Below are 21,565 nucleotides of genomic sequence, written 5' to 3' on the forward strand. Positions count from 1 at the left end.
TGCAGGAGGTTGGTGCTGTGTGTGCAGATTTTGGTCTGCAGCTTTAAGCCTCTTACTGGTCTTCTGCTGCCAGTTTTAATCAGTTCCCCTGCCCGTGTGTAGGTTGCCTGTGCACTCAGCCTCTCAGGGCAGTCTGTGGCCAAGTGTGGGTTGCCCAAGCACTGGAGCTCCCTCAGAGGCAGCCTTGTCTTGGCAAGGCATGCAGCAATTGGGAACCTGCTTCCTAAGACACACACCCCCTCCACCCCCAGTGTGTGCGTGCTATTCAAGGTGTTTGTATTTCATGAATAAAATGTTCTTTGAGTGTAGTTAGGGGATGGTTCCTCAGCTGTATTGGAGACTTGTCTGCAAGAGAATTGACCCAAGTTCTGCTCCTTATCCTGACTAAAATCTAAATATTTTATTTTACAGATTAGAAGAGCTTTAGCTAAGGAAGCAGAAAGACACATGGCCTGAGTGATTCCTGAAATAATGCCTAAAAGGTAGGAGTCCTTGATCCAGACATGAGTCTGAGACTGAATTCAGACAGGGACTCAAACTCGAGACCCTGTATGTGAACGTGAGTGATTTAATCCCTAATCTTCCACGTGCCATGTAAATGCTTTCTCATTTGCCAGTGACATGCCAGTCACCACCATGACTGTGTGTGCAGGGAGCCTAATCCTGTCATTTAGCATGCCTTTATTTCAGCTACTGAATTTAGGTACCAGGTCATCTAACCACTGTTTTTCTAGAGATCTCAGGTAAGAGTAACATCCCTTGTCCAGAACCAGAATATTGCAGGAATGCCAGTGGCACAAGACTATGATCATGTAGGTACATTTCAAGCCAAGGAGGAATGCGGTAGTGTTTTCAAGCACTGAGCATGAGGTACATATCTATCTGGGATGATATTCTGAGATGCTCAGTTGGTCCTAAAGGCTTAAAATCCTGTTTTAAGAACCAAAGGGCATTAGTTTATAAATGCAATTAATTTAATAATTTCATAATAAATAGAAAAATTTAAAAAGACTGTGGAAGAATAGGGTCCTTTTGAGAAGGCCTGCTGACAGACCAATTGTTCATGTTTCCAGATATTTCTTGATTAGAAGAGCTTTATTATATCCTTTTTTGCCTGGTAGGGTATTCTATCAGACATGATAGATTGAAATAAGGTGCTGAAGGTTTAAATCATTTCATCACCTGTAGAAATATCTGGCAAAGATTTTTGTCTGTGGGTGAATATGTTCATAGAAGGTGCTTTGCATTTCTTAATACTTCTAGCTTACAAGTGTAACAAAAAAGAACAATAAAATATTAATGTGATTGTCCAGAACACTGAAATAGTTGCAGTTCAGTTTGCTGGGACCACACACACAGAGCTTCTATCAGTGTAAATTTTCCGTTCTTTTATTTTACAGTGAAGTATGTACCTATACTTTGTTTTTCAGAACATTTTTCCTCTTATTTTAATGTACTGGGGAAAGACTCCTTTCTTTTTCCCTCATAGAATATTCTAGTTCTGACTAAGCTGCAATTAAAAAATAATATTGGTTATTTTCAAATCACTCATAACTCACATAAGGAGTACTGCATTGTGGTTACTTGCTATTCTTATGGTAGATACACATTCATGGTCATTGTATGTATTGCTCGGTGCTTATGAGCTTGCTTTGGTGACTGCATTTGCAAGTGTTGAATGCTATTACTGATAGATGTAGGCATGAAACTACTTACTTAATTCCACTGAAATCTCTGGGACTACTTGTGTCCTTAGGGTTAAGCATGGTTCAGTATTTTGCTGGACTGGGATCAGAAAGTTCAATGCTCTTTCAACCCAGCTTATTAGGCACTGACCATTTAGTTTTAAAATCTTAATATAAAGCGTAATTTAAACCTGGACAAGGCCAGATTTCTATCATGTAATGCAATCTACTCTTTTCAGTTTCCAGTGTAATGTTAACTTGCATGGAGACAGAAGTGCAACAGGACCACTTGTGTAGTAAATGAAGGGCTGCCCAAGTCATAAGGTAATGTGTTGACAATTCATTCAACTAACCAAATTAGCTTAATTTTTAAAAGAGTCCTAACTGTATATCGTGTATAGACAAACATGTCTGATGCCCAGAATGACTCACGTTTAGTTGTTAATATAATCCTGGAGATAAGGTATTTGACTAGAGCATGCCTTCTTGCATGCTGAAACTGAGATCGTTATATAATACCAGGAGAAGCAAACAACTTTTTCAAAGTCTCATGGAAACCATTCAGGAGAGGGAACTGAATGCCAATTTCATTACCACCTATAAGGAGCCAAACAATAAGGTATTGTAGGCTCACAGACTGAGCTCAGAGCAGGAGGTTTAAGTGCATCAGCCAGTAGGCAAACTCAACCAGGCTAACTCCTGCCAGATAGAAAATATCTGTTAACAGAGCCATTACATGTATTTTAAAAGTTTAAAAACTTCTGTGAGGAATGTTCATGGGATGAACAAGGGAGGATGCAATGTACCAGGGCAGTTCATAGTAAGAGTGGGTTCATAGTAATCTTTTATTCACTGGCCTCAGGATATTTTACCATGTAAGCAGCTCTTTTAATCTGCATTTTACAGACCTGAAAATGAAGAAGTTAGGGGCTGGGCTCAACGGGAACAATAGCATTTTAAACTAGGGAAGGAAGATGCTAGGGAAGTAGAGAGGAAGTGTTTAGTGTTTTTGTGGGGAAAAAAGTATTCTGATGATTCTAGTTCTGAAAAAATACCAATGTTGTAATTTACCAAGTTACCAATTTTTTTTCAGAGTATAAAAGTACTGATAAGAATTTTTTTCTACAAATCTCTTAGGCATTTATAAGAAAGTTCTCTTTATTCCCCATTAATCAATCGAGCAACTATGAAAAAGAATCAATGAGCAGGATCAGTGTACTAGGATCTTACCTTTGCCTAGTTACATCCAAAAATGAAATAACAGTCCAAAGCAGATGGATTTAAGAGACAGAAGAGCCAAGATGGATCTGACTATATAGAAGTCCTTTCCCGAGGGAGGAACTTTCTGGAAAGGTCTACAATATCCTTTTAAAAAAATCACAAGAGAAATTTTTTCCCTGGATAATGATAAGGGCTACAACTGCAATAATTCTCATTGTAGTCTATTTATAGCATTTTAATGTTAGAACTTTTCTACTTGAGCATACAGAATTAGAAATTTTTTTTATGTCATGGGACCCACTAAAAATGCAAAGCTTCTGTCAAAGATAACACAGGAGAAAATGCGCTAAATCACTACTTCCTTCCTTTTGGTCTGTACACCTTCTGGTAAAGCCCAACAAGGATACAGACAGCTGTTATTAAATCTGAAACAGTGATTTGATGAAGCAGTCAGAATTTCAATGTTTGCAGTCTCATGTTGGTGGAATACTTCCTTCAAGCATTTTCTGAAGGGGACAGAGGCAGAGCACCACTGAATAATACTTGCAGTACTCTTCAGGGTGTTCTGCCAAGAAGAAGCTCCATCTCTCTTCCTGGCAGAGGTGACAATAAAGATTTTCATCTTGAATTTATTTCCAGTTAGTGTTTACCCTCCAAACACAGCAGATTGCGTTCATTAAAAATCATGTTCAAAAATGTTGACGAGGAGAAGGATCTTTGCTGCTGCTGAACTTTTACAGACGTGCTGATATTCACATGCATGCCTCACACATTGCAAGGCTAGCAGTTACATGTAATAAACATCAGATTGTTCTTCAATGGTGTCATTTTTTGTACTTGTTAAAAGGAATAGTTCTCTAATTTGAATCTAATTGTGGTGAATCATATCACTCTTCACAAGTGAGATATTGTAGTCCCATCCTTATAGGTGAGAAAATCCAAAAAGAATTTGTAGTTTATAGCAGGTTTTTGCACAGCTATAAGGGATAAACCCACAGAATTTGGTACTTCTGTTGCTGTGTGCTGATGCAGCTGTTCTTCACCAGCACCTCCACAAAGCAGAAGAGTAGGAAAAACTGTAGGTGGGATTATTCATTCATTTCTAGTGTATCCCAGTGAAGATTCTTCCGTACCAAATATAGGACTCATCAGTCTTTAAAATAACACCATGTAAGGGAATTTCCAATACATTTTGTTTCTGTTTGTTTTATATTCATGGGTTCTCCATGAATATCTCCATGAATATCTCCAGGGAATATTTCTTTAAAATTCCCAGGATGACAGAAGAGTCTAGTGACAAGTTATTACGAGAGCCTTCATTTCCTTAGTGCAAATTCATATGTGACAAAGTTTGAAAATATTTTTTGTATTGCAACACTTAAATATTATGGGAGCAAGTAAGGCCTAGAGGGGCAGGGAAACACAGCTAACATCCGTTTCTCAAGAACAGTAGAATCTCATCAGTCATTCTGAGAAATGTGATTTTAGATCCAGGTTGGGATTTACAGCTAACTGTAGCTGTAAACTTTTTCAAATGGTTTTCTGCTATTTCTGTGGATCCATAAATCCCCATTGATGTGTACATATAAAGCAAAATCATTAAAATTTTCAACAATAACAATGAAATAATAGAATTTATAATCCAGTCTGGCAAATTGAACCCCTTACAAGATGCTACTCAAGAGGCCTGAGATAATTTATCCATTAAGTTAGAAATAGAGCACAAAATTCTTATGTTTCATGCACGGTCTCATTATTAACAGAGAACATAGACATTGTGAACACCAGGATTCATACAGTACTGTAGGGAGGGCTAAGAAGTCCAAATTTTTAGACTGAATTTAATATTTGAATTGGGTTATAGAAAATTATATTGTAAGATGTCCAATCCTCAAATTACTTCTAGTGTCATCTACTTGCGTGCCCTTCATAACTCATCCATAATAACCCTTCAGGTTTTTATTCCCCAAAGACCTGTCAAAATGTTAAATGGAACTGAGCTATTTGCCTCAGATGAGGTCCAGACTTTTTTCAGTTTTGAGGAACACATGTTAGTATTAGGTCCACTTCACATCTTGCTACTTTCCCCCTAGGTTTCACAGACTCGTGGTTCTCCCATTGGACTTTCCCATCTGTGACCTAGGGAAGCCAGAAAATTTTGCTGCTATAACATGAACATGCTCTTATTCTGTCACCCCTGACTTAAACAAAGCTAATAAATGTTTCTGAAATTGAGCTTTACTTCTTGAGAAAGATTCAAATGTTATCATGTAAAAGAAGCTGAACTCATGTTTATTTCCAGGGTACTTATTATGTATTTCAGGGAAAACTAGCAATCTAGAAAGTGGATTAATCTCTTCAAAACTAACGTCCTTATGTAGGACTTACCTCTGAAAATGTAGTTCATGTGCCTGACCTTTGAAGCTACCTTATTGTGGACCTCCAGGTGAAATGCTGGTTGTATAATCAAGCTAGGATTTGGTTTATTTTTCTTCTGTTGTCATGAATGGGTTAGGAATGAACTAGCATGGTTTGCAATGACACATCGAATATGTTGTCTTACAGCTTTTTCACAGAGTTCCGTCTCTGTGTGTTTACACATACATGCTCACAAATACAGAGCCTGTATTTTTCACAGTGAAGCTGGTAGTGTCAGTAGTGTCTCTGTTGGAGATTGCTTGTGTTTGTCTTCCATTGTCACTGTTTTTGTTCAGCCACAAAAAACAAATTGCTGAAAAAGCTTTGTTGCAATTAAGAGTTTTGGCAGAGATTTTAGACCAGTGTTCAGGAAATCCAGATGAAAAGAAATTTTGGTATTTGATAAAGTTTATTCTTTGCACTTGTTTCCAGAATTTCAGTGTAAGTCACAGTTTGCTATGCAAGCCAGAAGATTAAAAAGAAGAAACATTTTAAGCATTCCTGCTTGGCTAGTCAGTATAGAGCTGATTATCTCCATAGGTTATGAACGTTCTTCTACCATTTTTTTCATTCTTTGAGCCCAGGCTTTGCTGGTGTGATAATTTAGAATTTTGAATCTGTATAAAGGGTGTCATGTGTGTTTCAAAGTCTGTTGTTAAAACCCAGCCCCATATAGGAATGCCTTCTTATTCCTTATGCCAAATTTTTCTTGGGAGAGTAATTCTAAGTGCACTGTTGCTTTACACTTTTAGACTTGAATGTATCTTTTTACAGCAAATATATCTCCTTTTGTTTACTGTAGTAGCCATTATTTTATCACAGATCTGTGGACTGGCAGCAGTCTTTGTCAGATGCTCACATGATTTATTTTCATCATTTTGCATGTCGCTGTCTTACTGAAGTTATGTACTAGTTCAAAATTTATTATGTTGAGACACACATGGCAATGTTATGATTATAACTTAGTATTACTGGGAAAAGGCATCAAATAATGTGTGACGTGTTGTTTTTAGTTCTTTTCTGTCATAAATTCTGTAAGTGATTTGGCAATTGAAGTGAAGCAAGACTATTTGCAAAGTGTGCAGAGAAGATAGTAAAAATTGCCCCTTTTCTGTAGTTTCCATATCCCAGAAACTGGAAATTCATTCTTGGTTCATTTTCATCTGCCTCAGATAGTGATGGCATACCAAGAGAGAAACTGAGAACACAGCAAAACTTACCTGGTATTTCAAACAGTGAACTTTTCTCTTATCATGGACTTGTAGATGTATTACTTCCCATATCTTGATGCAAATGAAATAGAAGAAGAATATATTCAGTTGGATTCCTTTCTTTGCTTAACTTTTGAATGCAAGCTGGGAGGCAAGAGGTTGACAGGCTGTTGAGGACTGTGAATTACTTTGATTTCAATCCTATTTTTAGTGGACAGTTTTGGAATCTTCAAAACAATAAAATGTTCTCAGTTGAAGATAGAACAATTGAGCAGGCATCACAACTTTAGTTGTCCCTTCACCAGTAAAGTTCTTCTCCCGACAGAAGTATGTAGAAAATAGCATGTGGTAGGCTTGATGGGTAATATGTAGATTGAGTAGGTGGATATTCATCGCCACAATTATTTTCTAAATAATGTCTAAATGTATCTATTTATGGGAATACTTTATAGATTTATGATCCAGGAGTGCAGACCTGTCCCATTTTCCAGTCTTGTGCCAAGGCCAGATCCATGTATCCACCAGTCCTTTCCTCTGTGCTTACACAAGATTCCTGTGGAAATGAAATTCTATGCATGGACTGGGAAGGAATTGGAGCTGTATTTCAGCATATCCCTTGTTTGGATAATGGGAAAACAGTATTCTAGGGACCCAGAAAGAACTGAGTCTCAAATATTCATGTATGTATTTCTAAAATTTTCCATGGGCAAAAGTAAACTTGGGAACAGTGAAAGTGAATAGGAGTAAAGTGGAAGCAGGGGAGAAAAGGGCAGATGGGATTTTGCAGGAACAAAGGAAAAGTGAGTGCACTGGGCAGTGGGAGTGGCTAGTGAGGTGAAGAAAGGTGGACTGTGTGATTTCCCGTTTTTATGGACACTCTTCAACAAGTGGATGGTAAACTGGGATGACAGTGACAGAATGTGCACCTTGAGTAATGTGGTAACACCAGAAAAGCCAAGAGGCTCTTCATTTCCTGCTGCTTCTCCTGTTTAAAGGAGCTCTGGAGGCTTCCACCCAGAGTACAGGGCCTTGCCTCTTGTCTGCTACGCTGGAAGCAGCAGCTTCTTTCAAGGTTTGTCTCAGGGTTTTGAGGTTTTTATCTAATACTGATAGTTATGAAATAAACTAGACTACAGTGAATTCTGGGCTTTAAATGTGTTCTGGTTTTCATAAGAACTTGTCACCCAGAAACTGATGATGCTTTCATCTTGATAAGAATAATGACCTGGCAACTAGGAATGTGATTTTGGTCTGGGGATTTTCTTTCAGTGTAAATTCAGTATCTGTTCCTAGAATATACTCCACCTAATCTCTGATCCCTTTTACAGATGTTAGATGCAGTGCCATGTCAAAATTTGCTGCATATGGGAGAATCTCAGTTTTAATTCAGTGATATTCTAGTCCTAGTGGCCTTAAGAGAGGAAAAAAATACTAGTGGGTTAATAAAAATGATGAAATTAACAATTTTTCCCTCAAAGCCTTAGTCCCAGAGTCATGCAATTTGAGTTAGCAATTGTATATATTACTTATTTTCTGCAACTGATATTGACATTGCAAGTGATGACACTGAGCATTGAGATAAGATTTCTTGTGATAGCAATTGCAACTAATAGGATCTACCTGTTGACTAATTACTTTCATATGATAAAAGTAATACATAGCATAGTGGTTGCTCAGTTAAGGAAAATTATATTACATCATCCTATTTATCTCTTTGACACAGAACAATGATGAGTGGAAATACCCTATAATATTCTTATATGTTATGAAATTCATGTCTGAAATTGTACCAACCAAGAAAAGACTACTTAAAGGTCATCCCCTGGATGGGGAAAGGTGTGACTCATAAACACCGCAAAATATCTGAATTACCAAATATTTTTTCATGCAGAATGGAAATATATTTTAATTATACTCAGTCATATATTATTAATAATTTCCCATCTTCGCATAAATTTTTCCCGGCTTGCACAAAGAATTCTTTGGCAGATAACAAAATGTTTTGTGGCACTGTGATAGCACTTTTTACTACACAATATTTAAGAAATCCTGACACTTAAGAGAGGTTCCAGGAAATATTAATCTAGTTGGATGTGTGAAACCAAACACACACAATGTGGCAGCTGTAGCTGCTGAAGTTTTTCTCCAAAAATGAGGCAGTGAGGTTACCAGAGCTAAAAGGAGACTAAATTAATGTATTAGACATGCTGTAAAGATCAACCTGTAAGGAATGATGGAGGAGGAGCAGGAACTGGGAAAGCTAATGCACCTTTGTCATCAGCAAAGAATTTCCTCTGTAGTGTTTGCTATCGTCCTTTAAAAGATGAGAAAGTGTGCAGATGGAGCACGCGAGGTTTTTAAGAATGCTGCATTCAGTTAGATCATCTCAACTTTTCCAAAAGAACTTGTCTCAGAATAATTTAAGCCGTATGGAATTCTGAGAGATGATTGGAGTCATCTGACTGGCAAACATACAGGACTTATGGATATAGAAATACACTTTATGGACATCTGTCACCTTAAAAAGTCATATAAATTTATCTGTAAATGAAAGAAACCTTGAATATATTGTGATTTAAATTCTGCAGTTCATGGAGGTAAATTTCCCATTGAGGTCTGCCCAAATCAGAATTTGCAGAATTTGGCCCAGTCACACAATTGGCACAGGATATATCTGTATCAGGTTTGTGTAGCAAGGCTTTGGTGGCAGGAGGGCTACAGGAGTGGCTTCTGTGAGAAGCTGCCAGAAGCTTTGTCTGTCAGTCAATTCTGTTCCGTGACAGACCCAGCCTGAGCCCATGAATGGTGGTGGTAGGGCCTCAGTGATAGTCTATTTAAGAAGGCTGAAAAGCCACTGCAGAGCAGCAGCTGGAGAGGGGAGTGAAAATATGAGAAGGAAACAGCTCTGCAGGCACAAGGTCAGTGCAGAAGGATGTGCAGGAGGTGCTCCAGACACCAGAGATTCCCCTACAGCCTGTGATGCAGACCATGGTGAAGCATCTGTGCCCCTGCAGCCCATGGAGGTCCATGGTGGAGCAGACATCCACCTGCAGCCCATGGAGGAGCCCACGTAGGAACTGGTGGATGCCTGGAGAGGGTGTGACACTATGGGGAGCCCACACTGGAGCAGGCTCCTGACAGGACCTGTGGATGTGTTGGGAGAGAAGCCCATGTTGGGAGAGAAGCCTGTGCTGAGAGAGAAGCCTGTGTTGCATCTGGTCTGTTGGCAGGACCTGTAACCCTGGGGGACACTAGGCTGGAGCTGCCTGTTCCTGAAGAACTGCACTCCATGGAAGAGTGACCCACACTGGAGCAGTTCATGAAGAACTGCAGAAGTTCAGAAGTTCTCCCCTGAGGAAGAAGGAGGGGCAGAGACAACACGTGACTAAACTGACAGCAACCTCCATTCTGTCCCCCTGCACCACTGGCAGGGAGAAATCATGAGTGAATTTGAACTCAGGAAGAAGGGAGGGATGGGTGAAGGTGTTTTAAGATTTGTTTTGTTTCTCTTTACACTACTTTTATTTGATTGGTAATAAATTAATTTCCAAGTGTTGAGCCTGTTTTGCCTGTGACAGTAATTGGTGAATGATCTCTCCCTGTCCTTATCTCGACCCACGAGCTTTTCAGTATCTTTATGCTTCTCCTCTTCAGCTGAGGAGGGGGAGTGATAGAATGACTTTGGACACCTGGCATCCAGCCATGGTCAAAGCCAGTATAATATCTTGCCATTTGATATGTAACTCTTCATTATCCTCAGCTGTCCTGGACAAGCATGTTAAGTTGTGCACACAGAGCTAAACAGGAGAAAATCCTGCTTGTCTGTTTTCCTGTGGTGGAACCAGTGTATGAATTAGAAAGAATGCAGTAGCATGATTGAGAAGGGAGAAATAAGTTTAGAGGTGTGGTTATCACACAAATCCAGACTTACTGGGAGAGGTTAAAAGAAATTTTGCATGCTTCTTACGTGAATCAATGGAGCACATATTCATGCAACAACGAGATGCATCTGCCCCTACAGCATTGTACACACGAAACCAAAGACCCCTATGTAGGACCAACAATCAGTTAGATGAAATTCATTTACCATCATAAATTAGGTGTACTCATATCCACTCATTTCCTAGACAGATAGTGGTGTTGGTGGGGTAATTTTTCTAATATGTTCAAATTAATTATGACAGCAGATATTAATGAATGAAAAGACCCATTCCAATCCAAGAGCTAAGGTAAAATTATCAGAGTTTCCTGAGGGAATGTCCAAGTTCTGAGGTCTGTTGCCTCATTAATGATGCCATATTAAAACACTGGGTTGTACTGGCCCCCCCAAAATGAATTCTTCATGTTCTTTTTCCCTTGCAGGAATTTTTGAATGACCTATTTAGTGCTGGTAGACTGAGAGTGGGGAGTCAAATGACTGCTGGAACCACAGATGTTCTTGAAACGTGTGAGCTTGCATTTACAAAAAAACCTGCAAAAAATATTTTGACACTGATGTTCCACCAGTTTCATGTTGGTGCTTGAATATCTTTGAGGATCTAGCGTTTAATTACTATACTGGAGGTAAACAGAAACATATTAGATAAGACAACCTGAGTTTTAAGAGTCTGAATATTTGCAGTTATTATCAACTTTGACAGGAACTGCCTGTTTGGTGCAGAAAAGAGGAGACTGATCACTACAGGCAAGAAAAATCACAGACTACTGTAATAAATTTGTCCATGTGAATAATTTCTTCATCTTCAACTAGAAGTCAAATCAAGCCTAAAAGGGTCCTAATAAAACTGTGTAAAGATGTGCACAACTGGAAGAAAAAGAAATTCTGAACAGAATAAATTCCATCCATTTTGCAATCTATAGGAAGACAGCTGCAAATGCAGGTGACTGCATCTTATATTGCTGGGCTGCAAGAGAAATCAAATCCACAGATATTTAATCCACATTTGCAAACAGAGAAGCTAGGAAACAGTCTACAGCCCAGGGAAACATATCTACTGTCACAGACACTGACTTTAGGGAGGTACAGAGAAACTGATTTAAAAGTAGTCTGTCAGTGACAATTCAGTCCAAAACAAATAAGGTTAATTTAGCAGCATTTAAAAAGGGTGATGTGGTTTGGTTTTCTTCCACTATATCCTCTATATTCTCTGATATATCAAACTATGATATGTTTCATGCTGAAGGAATAGAAAAAAATAGCAGAAAATAATTAGGATGTTAACGTGACTGAGTGACAACACTTATGTAGAGCTTTGCAAGAAAAACTCACAAAACATAGTAAAAAACTCATTCCCACATAATTGTAGAAAAGGCAGAGGACAGTAAAACAAGTCTCCCCCTAAGCAGTTGTCATGAGTGCATGCTCTGAGGCAGACCTGATTTCAGAATAGACGATATTTTGGCATTCAAGGGGCAGTTATGAAATATAAAAATGTGCGTACATCTCCTTTGTGTATACACATACTGAGATAGGTATGTATCTGTTTACATGTCCACATCAATGCACATTCTCCATCTGCTTAACCCAGAAATGGTTAATTAATGGCATAGTTTCCTCTCCCGTTGGAATAGGCTTGCCAATCAGAACAGAGATATGAAGAAACGTGTAGCCTAGGGCAAAATGGGGTCAGTGAGTGGGATGTTGTGGTTTTTTCACAGCTTTGCTCAGCCTGTGCCCCAGAAGGGCTGCTAAAGGCAATGTGAAGTATGCAGGAGGACAGTAGCTCAGAGGAAAGAGTAAGAAAATCTGCTGATATTGAAGTTATGATCTTTGAATTGTCAGTCAGAATGTGGTTTTTCCATGGTAAAAGAGCAAATGGTAACTCTAGACCTGACATAACTACAAAGTCATGGGTGTGGAAATATGGCCATTTGGACTTGGATATGACTTCTGATTTTCTCTGATGGCTAGTGTATGCCATTCCCTAGATAGCTAGGTGATAGAATAGTCAGTATTGCTGTGAAACTCAGAGACTGAGCTTCTAGTCTTATTTTTCAGTAAAAAGAACTGATGCTAATCTGAATGGAAATTATCATACACTGAAATAGTTTATTATTCCAAAGTAAAGAAGTCATGAGAAAACATATCTCTGAAAAAACTACTTGAGAAATCACCGTTAGAAAACATGAGAAGCTGATACATAAAGGTCTTTGGGAAGGCAAACTGACAGAGAAGAAAGTGAAGAAGAGCTGTCATCTAATGAAAGCAGCTGTCATAATAGTATAGTAGTAAATTATTTCCACAGAAAATAGATAAGAAACAGCATGATGTAACGAAGTTCTAGAAGTTTTCTATAAGAGAAGGAAAAGGGAATATTCATTTACCAGGACAGGAGTGCAAAGTGCAGTTGATATTGAAAAAGCAGTGAACTATTTCTTTGTTTCCATTTTCAAGCATTACATGGAATTAAAAATTTTATTATATAGATATTTTCAAAAGGAGACAGAACAATGATCCTGAATATGCAAGTAACAGGTTGAAGGTGCCTAGATAAAATAAGTGTGGTCACATTGCATGTGAATGAAGTCCACTAATGAAAATTAGTGCAGCATTCTTAAAACAATACTAAAACTAGTCTCTGAAGGGTGAATAATTATCTTTGGAAATATGGATGATTTTAAAGAGGAAATGGATTTCAAGAGCAATTCTGAAAAAAATTATTACTTATTAACAATAGGGAGAATAAATAATAGATAAACAACATGAAATTGTCTAAGACACATTACAGTAAATGTATGTTTTCTGTTTTTCTGAGTGGGAAATTGCCTAATGGAGCTGCAGGTATGAGGTATCTTGAGCGTGGAACTTCTTTATTGTCACATAAATTCTCAGAAGTAAGCTACAGAAGTCAGGTCTGAGTAATGTTTTCCCCACAAGTTTTGTTGCACAACTGTCTCAGTGAGAAATTATTGATTTACTGACAAACTGGGAGAGTATTTAAGTGAGTCAGTCTCAATTTTTAAGCAATCTTTTAGTGTAATGATTTAAATCTTACAATAGAAACTAAACTGAAGCTAGCTGAGGCTAGGAAACGAATGCCATTAATTAATGATGTACCAATGACACAGATATCATTTACTTAGAATTCTGTAAGGCCTTTAACATTCTCACACACAAAATCCTTTTCTCCAAACAGGAGAGATATGGATTTGAGGGACGGGCTATTCAGTAGATAAGGAATTGGCTGGATGAATGCAGGCAGAGAGTTGTGGTCAACGGCTCCACGTCCATATGGAGGCTAGTGACAAGTGGTGTCCCTCAGGGGTCTGTATCAGGACAAGTGCTCTTTAATATCTCCATTAATGACATAGTGGGATCGAGTGCACCCTCATCAGGTTTGCAGATGACACAAAGCTGAGTGGTGCAGTTGCCACACCTGAAGGATGGGATGGCATCGGGACAAGCTCGAGAAATGAGCCCACAAGAACCTCAAGAGGTTCAACAAGGTCAAGTTCAAGAGCACAGTGCCAGATATGAGTACAGACTGGGAGCAAACCCATTGAGAGAAGTCTTGCAGAGAAGGACTTGGGAATTCTCATGGATGAGAGGCTGGATATGAGCTGGCAATGTGCCCAGAAAGCCAGTCGTATCCTGGGCTGCATCCAGAGCAGCGTGGGCAGCAGGGTGAGGGAGGGGATTCTGCCCCTCTGCCCCACTCTGGTGAGACCCCACCTGCAGTGCTGCATCCAGCTCTGGGGTCCCAGCACAGGAAGGACACGGACCTGCTGGAGTGAGTCCAGGGCAGGACCACAAAGAAGATCAGATGACTGAATCGCCTCCCTTGTGGAGACAGGCTGAGAAAAACCTGGAGAAGAGAAGGCTCTGGGAGACATCATTGTGGCCTTCCAGTACTTAAAGGGGCCTTATAAAAAAGAGTGAGAGTGACTTTTTACATGGGCAGACAGTGATAGGATGAAGGGGAATGGTTTTAAAGTGAGAGATTCAGATTAGATATTAGGATGAAATTCTTTGCTGTGTGGGTGGTGAGGCACTGGAACAGTGGATGTCACAACTGTGGAAGTTTTCAAGCCTAGGTTGGATTGGTCCCTGATGATTCTGATCTAGTAAGTGGCATTCCTGGCCATGGTGTGGACGGGTGAGAACAAGATGATCTTTATGGTCCCTTCCAACCCAAACTATTCTATGATTCTATGATGACCTGAGTATTTGTGCTGTTTTATGAAGAAAATGCTGATAGAGAATGCACACTCTTGGGTAACTCTAAATACCAAAGAATACTTTTTCTATTGGTAAAGAAGTCCTTGATATCGTATAATTTACAAAGTACTGAAGGAATTCAGGTAAAGCAGAGGCCTGTGATGGTGCCTGACTTGCTCATCCCTGAAGAAAACAGAACCGTTTGATTCTGAGCCAGGTAAATATCCAGGCTCTTCTGAGTGATTTGCATTGAGGCCTTATGCACAAGTGCTTCAAAAATGTCAGCAGACTTGTTGGCAGCTAAGAAGCTGTGCAGCATAGTAAACTGGATTTGCCATTCTTCAATTCACTGTCTTTCTTGTATTATATAACTAGTGAATGAGAAGAGTAAATTGTAGGGGGAAGGACCATTTCATACACAGAGGAGGGAGATGAAGGCAGGGAGATGTGGTCTGATGAGATGTTCTTTTCAGCTCTAAAGGTAGTGGAAAATGTCTGTTACAATACCTATCCTTCTAGATGGAAGAATAATATAAACAAGTCTGTTAAATAGTGCTGTTAATAGTCCCAGCTGTATGATAGAACTCAGCCTTTCAAATGTTGAGAATGAAGAGGCTTGAACAGTGCAGAGTTTGAAGATGATTATTGGCAGGATCACCACCATAAAAATAAGACTTCTTTTTCATGTCTCCTGGCGTGCATGTGGCTCAGGCAATTCAATAAACCCTAATTTCTGACAGAAGTTGAAACACACAAATATATACACATATACAGGATTTTATATAAGAATACTTATGTCTTAGGAGGGACACTGCAAATTCCCCTTAATCATGTGAAAAAATAAGCAGCTCCCTTTTGATGGTTCTACAGCTCTAGTAACAAAGAAACTTAAATTATTGTCTTATGGTGTCACAGTGCACAGGTATATAAAATATATTTAGGTAAATAATTACTGGATGAATGGTCTTCATGGGATAACTTGACTTAAAGGGTGACTGAATATGAAATAGATATACAATATATTCTTTAGAAAAGCTGGTTTTAGTGCACAGACCATGTCCATATCATGCTCTCAAAGGTTCATGCTACATGGATTTCTGAAATTCAGAATGAGATTAAAGAGCTCAGTCTGCACAACATGGGTGAAGTTTTCATAAAGGATTTTTCTGCGAATTGTTTCAAGACTAGGAAAATCTAGCGTAATACAACGTGATAGCAATGCAATACAGAGATTGCTGATTAACAGATAGAAAGCATACCAGCTTCGCAACATCCTCTCTGCCTTGCACACTTCACTTCCAAGGTTTGCTGGAGCATGTAATGGTTTCTATATTATACTCAGCTAGAAATTCCACAGCTCTGACAGTGCCAGATACACTATAAATTGAATTAAATATATCCTTTAGCAGAATTTATTGCTGCCATTCTGTGAATTGCTGCAAGTTTCAAACATCTGGACCTGTCATATCATATTATCTCAGAACAATAACCATAAGCTGAGAGACTGATCTGTTTATGAGAATGGTATCTGTGCAGGGCCACAAAATCATAAACAAGAACATTCATATTTCCCTACTTATCCCCTTACTCTAGAGCAATTTACACTGTACCATTTTGTGCCTTCATCTTAGATCTTGAGTGGAGATTGATTTAAGAGAAAGGAATGCTTTGTTTATGGCTGAACATCTATTAAACATAGGCCTGGACAATTCTTGAGCAGAGCAGGAAAAGTTAGAAGTCCTCTACTAAGGTTTCATTTACTGCTTTGTGTTATATAAGCCTTTTAATAGGCATTCAAACAGATGAACATTGATCTCTAATGCAATTTATGTTTCATGGTCTTATATCTGTTTTTTGGCAAATGCTGTGTGAGTAAAACATCCCTTTACTTAATTATCTGTATGTGGGTATTTTTTTTTTCATTTTTATAGATTATGATAAATACCTAAATTACTTGCCAACATTCTTTTTACAAATTATTGTTGTTATGGTAATAACCTACTGAGGAGTCCTTTGGACACATGGGAACCTTATATAACCCCAAACCCGGAACATGCTGTGTGAGTGTAACGCTGGGTTGTGTCCACAGCCCACCTACAGCTGCTATTGGCCTCCTTCCCTACCAATGGCAGGTCTGGGGAGAGCTAAGAGTAAGTTTATCCCTACAGCATAACTTCACTGCTGGCTAAGGGGCAGACAGGAGCCTGGGGAGGCACTCAAGCACCATATGGGAATGCATTTTGAAAGGTAAGTGGGAGCTGTGTAAGCCTTGGCCAAAGTTTTCAGAGGTGCTGAATGTGTGTGCTGACACAGATGTGCAGAGCGTCTCTTTCTCTGCCTGTACTTGTGTCTGATCAGACAAGCACCATGTTGGGCTGTTGTGGGCCAAGGCTGCTTACCTGTTCTGACAGGATACACCAGGTCAAATGTGGTGTAAAACTAATGCACCTACCTGGCTTCTGGTCTGAACTGACTTATGTTTGTCCAGGAACACATGCGGGGTCATAAACGTACTTGTTTACACCCATGCAGGTACAGATTATGTCATATGAATTTTAGTGACTGTAAATTTTCAAATTATTTACACATCTTTGAAAATTTCACTCCTAATAGCCTTTATAAAATTTGAGTTTTGCACTTTCAGCCAGGAAGGCTAGTGTACATTAAAGAACACACAGCGTCACACAGATGTGACACTGCCTCTGAGGAAGTTTTTAGCTTAAAGGCATTTGCTTATACTTCATACTAAACTAGCTAGAAACATTTCTGTAACTGAAATGTTGCACAAAAGTTTACTTTTAGAATATAAAAGTGAAGAAAAGGTATATTTGTACAAGAATATTTAGGTATCATTAGTATTGCTTACTCTTTATTGAATAATTAAAAATGACACTTCTGAGGAGTTAACTCACAAGTGATTACTGAAGCATGTGTATTTGTACTGTATGGAGTCTGTATTTTTATATAGTACCTTTCAGATAATGTGACCTTTTCTTTTTCTTAGTGCTTATGATTTCTTCACATTTCAGCATCACTCTAAGGAAGCAGATGAGTTAATTTAATTAATTTCATTTTCTAAAACTAGTGATTGAAAACCTTTTGGGGAATAAGAATTAAAGATACAGTCAAGTTATTCTTAGTTGTCCTCCATGTTCAGATGAAATAAAATCTCAATGAAAATGGTTTGAAATTATGACAAACCTTCACCTCAGGTTTTTCTTGAACCTTATCCAGCCCCAATTGTAATCTCACATGCAACTCATCTGACAATTCATCTTTTCTTCCTTCTAGAGATGATCTCTGCACAGAATATACCAGTAGCCCAAAATCACAAGCTCCCAATGGCTGATGTCTTCTGTGTTCATGGATTGTGGCACTGGGATGAACATTTCCTGCAATCCCCTTAAAGGCTTTACCTTAAAATTCTGCACCTTGGCAAAAGGAATGAGTGTGCTCTGTGCTTCCAAACTTGTAGACCGTATTCACGTCACACTTCAGCCTACTAGTGCTGATATAGACAAAAGTTTCTTTATATCTGTCTAATGGGAAATTTTACAGTTTTTCCCTTGAAGGCCATTTCCTTACCTGAGCTTCAAGTGCAAAAATAGAAACATGAAATAATATTATGGGTTGCCAGTCTCAAAGAAAAAAAAACACTTATAAGTTTTATTTTGTGTGTACAATTCAGCACAGTCTTAAAAAGGCATGAAAATAAGATTCAGGTTGTTTTGAACTCGGTGGCCAGGTTTTGTTGAAAGACCAAATCTCTTCAGCCTGAATTCTGCATTGAGAACAAAGCATAACCTGCTATTGTGTTCCTCAGTGTTGCAGTGTTACAAGGTTGAGTGAGTCAACCTTCCCTTGTTCATATGATGAATGATCAGATTAAGATATTTCCTGATTTATGAACTAGGGCTGGTCCTCGTACGGGTCAAATGGAAGATCACTCATACTGAAAAAGCCCATTCTGTTACAAGAGGGCATTGCACCTTTTGCTTGAAGGGTCCACCCATCTTGTGTTTACTACAGCAGACACTTGTCTTGAATTATGAGAGAGAAAGCAGTATTTTGTTGTTTTGTTTTTGTTTTGGTTTTTTTATTATTATTTTATTTTGTTGTTTTGGTTTTGGTTTTTTTTTTTGGTTTGGTTTGGTTCGATTTGGTTTTTTATTAGGACATGTAAGTGAGACCCTCAAACTGTTTTTTGTAGTGGAATTTAAACTGACACACTGTCTTTCTGATGTGTTTAGATGAAGACCAGTGAGATGTGCTAGAAACTGCAGCTGAATACTACCCACTGCAATGATTCTTAGATTAGAAAGGATTCCACCGCTGTTTTTCTGTTTTATTTCATTTTAAATATCAACAGCTGTTGTCTGTTGAATGCTACAGAGCAAGCTCACCTATGAGGCCAATTTATTAAATTCCTGGGAACAGCAATGAGCAGCAATAATTTGTATATTCTTTCTGTGTCTACAAGAAAGCACAGAAGAGTAACAAGCAAGAAATATATTTTACCAAATGAGTATCTCTGCTCTGTAAAAAAAGTTTCTGTTTTTCTGTGGACAAAACAGTTCAATTCAAAATATTTTCATTTAATAAAATAATCCATCCCTGGGTTGAATTTACTCAAATAGTACACTAATGCAGGATGAACAGCTGATGTTAGACTACTGGCAAACAACACAGTCATAAGAAATTCTTTTTCTTATGCATGTGTAGTTGCCAGGCTCCCTACCATCATTTCTGTGTGTTTTTGGGAGGGAGAGAGGCTTTGGCAGGTTTTTCTTCATGCCTTGGCAGTGGTAAAATTTCTAGCAGAGCCATTAAAAAATATAGTTTTAGCGGTAAACTGCTAGACACTGTAACATGGTCCAACTTACTCCTAAATTTTTGCTATTTTTTCAGGAAATATTTTTACACAGACCACTTTTACAAATCTGCTATATTGTGTCATATTTAAAGGCAGTTTTCAAAAATTCTGTTAAGAGTTTCATGCTGTCTTTATAGCAAAAATCAGATTTAATTATTTGTTTCATTACTTATATAGCTGATACTACTTTGACAGCTGCTGCCACAAAAAACTAATTTGGCGTAAAAAGAACACAGCAGTAACATCAGTACATTTTACAGAGTTCTGCTGCAGCTTCTTTGGGATGAAACACAAAGCCTCCCAAATGGCTGCAAATGAAAACAAAATTATGTGTGCTGATTTATGTTGCATTTTGACGATCAATAAAACTGGAATCTAGTAAGGGGCACATGAGAGCAAGTTCCATGAGACATCTGCCACTGATAAGTGGTGTTGCCAGTGCTGCAGAACTCAACATCAGAATTTGACAGTAAAATGTCCTTACTGGTGTTTACATGTTTAATTAGCTGCTGATAGGTACCATGAGAACACAAGAATGTATTTAGGCTTATGTTGGTGAAAAGCATATGGTCACATGGTCAGTCCAGCAGAAAATATTTATAGCCTTCAAAGTTACGTCACACCTGCAGCAAGTGAGCGGACAGTGGAAGGCTGATCTCTCTGGGAGCTCCAGCTGCAAAACACCACAGACCTCGGCCTGGATGTGTATCATGGAGTCACCTGAGGTTAGTCCATTAGATTCAATTTGTGCCAGTCCAGATTAACACCTTGATATCCGTTGCAAAAAATATAATTATTTCCCTTTGGTTAGGAATGAAGACAATGCGTGGTTCACCTCTTGTGCCTGTTTCCTGTCTTCACATGGCAAAATACACTCTTTAAGGGACGTGGTTCTTGATGGTCTCACCAGAAAGGTCAAATATAGGTTAAGATCTGAAGTCTGAATTACTTTTTCAAATTTCTTTTGGAAATGAGGCCTTTGCAACTCAATGGAAACATGGGGAAAAGAGAAGCTGGAGGAACTTAATGTTCCTACATATGATACTTGGTCTGCATCAGGTGTGCTATAGCTGTGAAGAGTTTAGGTAGGCTCTGTATGCCACACTGTGAGACATTAAAAAGAGGGGAGGACAGAGGTTTCCTATTTCTCTTACCATAGTAAATTTGATGTCACAGTCATATGGTGGCAAGGGGTGGGAGGAAGCAACTAAAATACAAATTTTTTGCAATTTGCCAGTCCACAGCAGGATCTCTGGCTGCACTCTTACATGGATTAAAACAAGGCGGAAAACATTTTCATGCTTCATTTCTGAGTTTGCAGTATTTTAAACTGTAAATAGGATAATGAGAAGTGAAGACCTTCAGACAAGGGAACAGGCTCTTTTCATCACTGAAACGGAACTGTGGGTGTTCTCTTGGTAAGCACAGGAGTAAATGTACATCAGGAACACAAATTTAATGTCAGGAACATTAAATCTATAAAGAGAGGGATTTTTAAGTGGTAAATATTTATAACAATACTTTGACTGAATAAGATTCTAATTAAAGTTTCATGGGAAATGTGGCAATTTTTGGTGCATATTTTAAAAGAACTTTTTGTTTTAAGAAGTGGAAGAGTGTAAATTAATCTGAGAATCTGTAATTGGAAAATAGAAAGTGAGACAAATATTACTTTCTAATGTTTCTCTAATTTGAATGGTGACAGCATTGCACACAATTTTTTTTTAATGTAAGAGCTTGTCTGTCTATATGACAGGAGAGATAAGTAATAGATATTATGCTGTAATAGCTGTATACAAAGAACATTCAGAGCTCAGTTGTTTTTTTCTTACAATAATTATAAATTCCCCTTTTAAAGTAATGGCTGCAATCAATTTTTTCCTCAGACTTGGAGGACTTCAAAATATTGAAATACAAAAGAGTGAGATTAATAAAAGGTAATCCTTTGAAAGAAAAAATATGGAGTGTATAACACAAACTGTGTGAGGAGGCCTTTTAA

General features: G+C 38.3%; 1 long non-coding RNA gene across 2 annotated transcripts in view; it reads left to right on the forward strand.

Annotated features, from left to right (window-relative positions):
* The first annotated feature begins 392 nt into the window (after nucleotides 1-392).
* LOC121674047 overlaps nucleotides 393-21,565 on the forward strand; it is a 34,431-nt gene continuing 13,258 nt past the window's right edge. Inside the window, exons 1-2 of one of the 2 annotated variants that reach the window (XR_006019422.1) lie at nucleotides 393-482; nucleotides 1,925-2,009. This is a non-coding gene — a long non-coding RNA (uncharacterized LOC121674047). Of the gene's footprint in view, nucleotides 483-1,924; nucleotides 2,010-16,861; nucleotides 16,941-21,565 lie in introns of those variants that run through there. The other variant, XR_006019423.1, reaches the window with a different exon arrangement.

The sequence above is a fragment of the Corvus kubaryi genome, unplaced genomic scaffold, assembly GCF_017639235.1.
Source record: "Corvus kubaryi isolate FWS band 111438036 unplaced genomic scaffold, C.kubaryi_AGA036_p1.0 66, whole genome shotgun sequence".
Taxonomy (NCBI): domain Eukaryota; kingdom Metazoa; phylum Chordata; class Aves; order Passeriformes; family Corvidae; genus Corvus; species Corvus kubaryi.